The sequence below is a fragment of the Amblyomma americanum genome, chromosome 3 (assembly GCF_052857255.1).
Source record: "Amblyomma americanum isolate KBUSLIRL-KWMA chromosome 3, ASM5285725v1, whole genome shotgun sequence".
Lineage (NCBI taxonomy): Eukaryota > Metazoa > Arthropoda > Arachnida > Ixodida > Ixodidae > Amblyomma > Amblyomma americanum.
In genome coordinates, this window is record NC_135499.1 from 109,354,633 (window position 1) to 109,360,750 (window position 6,118).

Genomic DNA, 6,118 nt, shown 5'->3' on the forward strand with positions numbered 1-6,118 from the left:
ATTAAAAAAAACAGTACAATGCCACCATTAAACTCTTTCATGCGACCCCAGTTACCGAGACACACCACAGCCCGGGCGCATGAGGTGAAAATAGGTTGGATCTGGCATTGCCGAGTGAACCACTCACGGTTTCACCACGAGATAGCCTTCTGCCCCAACATGAGTACTCAAAGTAACGCAACGTCAAGTAGCAGCCGGGACACACTGCGTGGGAGCGCCATACGTGGCTTCCCTAAGTCTATTGTTCGTGCGTGAGCATCGCTTCCTTCGCTCGTGATTCTTCTTTGCCTCATTCATGATGAGTTGTTTGTCGCTCAGTTTCCCCCTCTCTTTGTCAGGTGCATAATTCCCGAAGGACGCGTCGGCGAGTAGAGTAACGGAGCGGCAATAGACGCAGGTGTAGCAGACAAAACCTATGAGTTCAGTTCCAGGAAGCCATAAACACGCGGCGCGAAGGCTGGAACAGCCGCTGTTTCTTGTTCCTTTTCCGCGTCCCGTGCTTGTACTGCTTGCCGAAGAATAAATTTCATTCAGCTCTTCCTACAGAAAAGTTCAAAACGTGGCATTCGCACTGCATGAGTGCTGCTTGGCCAAAGTTGCTATACTAGGCACGAAGAATCAGATTGTGCTCGTGAGGTGAAGCCGTTCATAATGTGTTTCCTTCCAAAAGAGGCCGTGTAGAAGGGAAACAATTGTGCGTGAGCAGCGTGTGACGACGGATATGCCGTCCGGACATGTGGAATTGAATGCCCATGCTATGGAAACACCTCACAGATCAAGCACGTCTCCGGTCACAGCATGGTAGGGTGCAGTGTAATAGAGTGTAAAAATTGTGTATGGATTTTAAGACCGATGCTCGCGATGAGGCAAATGAGAGCCGCTGAATTTCTAGTCGCGACCAATGGGAAACGCTGTTCTCTCCGCATGATCGTCGTCGCACAATTTGCTCTGTGCTGTATTCGCACACAACAGCGGAGCTCTTTCTAGCGAGCTCGAAGAGATCTCTGCAAACAAGAAAAAAAGAAAGGAAACAGCTCGCAGCAGAGAAAGTCAACCACAGCAATTGACGAAACGCGTGTTTGGAACGAGTTGGAGCTGTAAATTAAACAAAAATTGAACGCTGGGAACGCAAGTATTTGCGCCCTTTCTCCCCATTTTACCCCCGAGGGGAAATGGTTTATGGTTTATGAGGGTTCAACGTCCCAAAGCGACTCAGGCTATGAGGGACGCCGTAGTGAATGGCTGCGGAAATTTCGACCACCTGGGGTACATTTGCGTGCATTGAAATCGCACAGCACACGGGCGGCCGGGATCCAACCCGCGCCTTTCGGGCCGGCAGCCGAGCGCCATAACCACTCAGCCACTGCGGCGGCCCCAAGGGGAAGTGAATTGCTAAAATCGGACTTCGCTTGAAGGCGCATTTGCAAATTGGACAGAGGTGGCGTGGTAGTACGTGTTGGAGCCTGCGCGTCACTAGGCAAGCCGCAGCACTGTTCATGCCCCCCGGGTGCCCACGATGGGACGCTGATGCTGGGCTCACTGTCCGCTCTGCTTTCTGGCCTCCCGGCTACAGTAGGCTTTGAAAACAGCGTCCTCTCTCGTGTTGCATTTTTTTGCAACTTTTACCGCTACAGCATGCTATGATGTGTGCTCGTGAGTATTCGTGCGCTCTTGAGTGAGCCAGAACTCTAATTTCAAGCACACTCGGTGAGCGCCGACAGAAGAAGCCACTTTAAATAATCAGTGTCACTGTATACTATAAACTGTAAAAGTCACTTCGTCTAAACAATGTTTTTGCCTCAGGTTTCCTGACCCGCCAGCTTCAGAGTAACACTGCATTTGTTATGCATGGCCTGTTCTAACATGCTTCTTTCAACTAAAAATTAGAATCAAAACAAGGGACAGGCATCTTCATGTACAGGCTGTTTGCAAGTTAGTGCTTCGTCATTTGTGTCACGGGACTATAAATTTTCTCGCCAAAAGACATTCCTCGGGTAAAAATGGTTAATTTCTAGCCACTGTCATAGTGGCCAGGCATTCGACTGCCAGCCTTCTTTCGTGTCCTGCAAACAAAATTTACTTTTGCTCCCCGACAACGCTTAATACAGCTGCCTTTAGCTATGATTTGAAATTACTTCAGAACCTTATATATAAAATTTACTATATGTTTGTCCCCGCTGTGAAAATTTTTTCTAACTGCGGTGTAGAGAAAAGAAAAGCATAATCGAGAAATTTCTTCGAGGCATAGAAGCCCAAAATCTGACCCTCCAAAGAGAACAGAATGCAGAAGGCGATTATGAGACGGGACAGCCAAGCGTGCGAGAAGTGGTCTTCCGCGGCACCCAGATCAAGTGTTCAGCATTGGTGTTGTTGCCTCTTGGTTAAGCCTTCATTTATACTAAGGCCAGCACTAAGACGTGGACAGATTCAATTTAGGGCAACTCTTGCTAGTGCTTCTTCGAAAGCAGTTAACGAGCTTGGTGAATGCGCACGCCATGCTGACTACCGTGTGATTTAGGCTGTTGTTAAGCTGGCGGTAAAGTCAGCCTAACGAACTAAAGCCAGCGGCAGCTCTGGCTTGGCGCGCTTCACTGCCGAAGGCGTTGAGGAAGCCAGCCGTGCCTCAATTTTCATAGACGATTGCTCTATCTATATTATATTTGTTACATTATCTGACATCTTATTATAGCCAATGATTAGTTCCTAGGCACCGTCCGCAGCGGCTTCGGTGCGAAGCAAGTTAGACCCGCCAAGGCTAAGCGAGCGTTGCTCTGCCCGGGCAGCACTTCGTCGCAAGGACGTGTCACACGCGTGTGTGCAATGTGTTATCCCTTATATCCTTCTATCCATATTAGCAGCTGTTTATATATCGAATTATCGATATATCGCATTATTTTGTGATCCACTTCGAGTTCGATATATATATGTCCGACTACTCGCTCCTGAACGATTTAGTTGTTGAAAGAGGCGCTAAAGAAAACACGCTCAGTTGCAGAGCTGCGCCACAACCGCGAGTCCTTCCGCAGTGCACGTTATGCGGCGATGGTCTCTCGCGTTCGCCTCATCTTGCACGAAAACAACCTAATAGGTTTGTGTGCTCAGGTATACGTCTGCGACGCGGTCTCTGCGCTTGGAGACGCGGAACAGCTGTAAAATTCCTCTTCGGTGTCGGTTATCGCCTCTTTTACACAGTTTGACTTGCAGCTGCATTTCATGTGGCCCTTAGAGATGCAAGGTATTGAGAACTCTTTTGGGAGGCAGTTATGATAAAGCCATTTTTCCAATCACTTTAATGCACGATTGTGGGCGGCATAATCATGGGTTCATGAGGGCTATCTCTCGATAATCCATAACCAACAAATACCAACAAATGGTATTGGCTATCGCTCGGCGGTACTTACACATTAAAAGAAAGTAAAATGTAACAATTAAGACAATTAAAAGAATATAAAACATTATAAAGCACTAAGAACATTAAAAGAGCCACCAGAAGCCAAAGCAGGATTGGAACGCTCAAATGCAGTTCACGAATGGAACACAATTAAAAGACAATAAAACATTGTAAAGCACTAAGAACATATAAATGGCCCACCAGAACCCAAAGCAGGATTGGCACGCCAAAATGCAGTTCACGAATGGAAAGAACGCAATTATAAAGAATGTAAAATTGGTGAAAAATGAATAGGAAACGCGAAATAAGGAAAAATTGCGCATTTAAACTCTATTTCGAATGCTGTGCGTTTCTAATGTGTCTAATTAAAATAATATAAGAGATAAAGAGGGCTTCATGCACTAGCGTGAAAGCTTTGGGTCCGGTAATCAGATAATGCAAAGTGCCATGAGTGTGTATTCAAAAGAACCAGTGTCGATTTGTCCAATAATTTTTCCAGAAGTCATGGCCGCCGAAGTTTCCTGCAGAAAACAAAAAAAAAGAACATACGATACACTACATTAATTATGACAAAGTGACAAAGTAATTAACGCGAAATGCGACAAAAACTTCCGCTGGTGGAGATGCAGCAAATGGGTTGATTATGTAATTTTTCGAGGGTTGTTCGTTGAATTATTCTAAATCGGTTCTCGATGAAGTGCATTTTGCGAACGCATGGTGACAGAATCAGCGAGTGCTCGCGAGCAAACCACTCATGCCGTCACTTCAGTGTCATAACTTCTGCTACACAGTGGGAGGTGCAATGTTCCGGTATCCTTTCACAGCTCCTCTACGGACGGGCCTAAACTACAAAAATAAGGTCTATTCCCACTGCACTTCACTTGGATTTGTAAAATAAAACGGTCGGCAGTTACCAAGAAGTTTGCACAACGCCATGGTGTTGCTTTTTTTATCTTAGACTATGACGTAAAATTTCGTTCTCATAGCACAAAAAAGCCCAACCCAATTTAAGAACACAGTCATCAGTCGCCTTTTCAGTATAACGTAGCTTCTAAACAGCAAGTGTAGCCGCTCACTTTCCTATGTCTGACTCCTTGTAGTTCTTCCCAATAGCAGCGCTGCGTAGTGGCCGCCCACTCGTCGACCGCGCGACACTCTCTCCATCCACCGTTGAAGAGGGCACAGCTGCAAAATTAGACACACACACACAGCTGTATTTCCTGAGTGAGGCAGAAAGTAAAATTTGCTCTATAATTTGAAAGGGTTTTTATGGACCATAATCTAAATTTGGTTTGTTATATTGGTTAGTACAATCAATTATACATAAAGAGAAGAAGCGCCTCAGAAGCACAGCAGTATTTGTTTTCGTTTCTTTAACTGATATACGTACATGTGGGTGAGGTTTTGGTGGCACACCCCAGAGCGAAATACAATTATACAGCAGCTGAAATCACTGGTCCACCATTATGTTGACATATGAACTCCACCCGCACAACCACGTAATTTGTGCACCCCTAGTCTTGTTGCCACCACGTAGGACCGACGGTTAGGCTTATTTACAAGTGTGAATTATGGGACAGTAAGGCTTAGAGCACATCCGATATATCCGCTCCCCATTTACGGCTTGCTTCTAATGCAGGAATCAAAAACTTACAAAGCAAGTGAATAAAGCAGCGCAGTTTCGCACATTTCGCCATTCATCTTTGGATACCGTAACTGAGGACGCAGTTCTAAGTTGCAGAGTCATGTTGCGAGCGTGGTGCTATGCAGCTGAACCACGCTACAAACGGCAGCAGATACCCTTGCTAAACTAACGTCAGGAATCGGACCACCGTGCTGGCCAGAATAATCAGAATTTCTCGTCATACGTCCTAAAGTACAGAATTACCAATCCCCCATAGAAATCCGAATTCAGGGCAGACAGGTACCCCAGATCCATAAAATACGCATTCTAGGACTGTACTTTACACAGGATGGAAAAACGGTGGCACAATTAAGCGACTGAAAAAGGCCATCGCAGCCACCACGCAACTCATTAAAAGGATGGGTGGACGCGCACATGGGCTGAGAGAGGCGGACACCCTTCGCGTAGTGCACGCCTATGCCCTCAACCGAATTTTTTATGCTACGCCATACCTGAAACTGACAACTAGTGAGGTCCAGCAAACAGACTGCTTGATTCGGCAAGCAACAAATGTAGCACTTAAATTAACAAAAAAACACTAGAAACGAAAAAATGCTCGAACTCGGAGACCATAACACCGCACATAAACTTCGCGGACCAACTTACAAGCACATTATAATAGACTGTGCGTCTACAATCGTCGGCGTCTTCAATGTAAATTTTAATGATTCAACCCGACCAGACCAGTTTTCGTACAACTCTTGGTTTTATAATAGACTATCCGCTACAGCTACCGGACGACGCATACTAAGTCAGCTAGGCATCACTATCCCTGTAAACAACCCATCAATAAGAACTCTCCCCACCCACATTCACACTTTAATATATGCCACACCATTACCTAGGAACATGAACCCCCACCATGACCAAGGTCGCATGAAGGCGCGCGCGGAAGAGCTGCTCAAATGATACGGGGATGAGCCGGAGGCTATTTGGGCGGATGCCGCCTGCGATGAGCACGGAGCCACTGCGGTTGTCCACAACCCACACATAACACCCCTAACTTTCGAGTTTCCTTCAGGCACCACCTCTGAGGAAGCCGA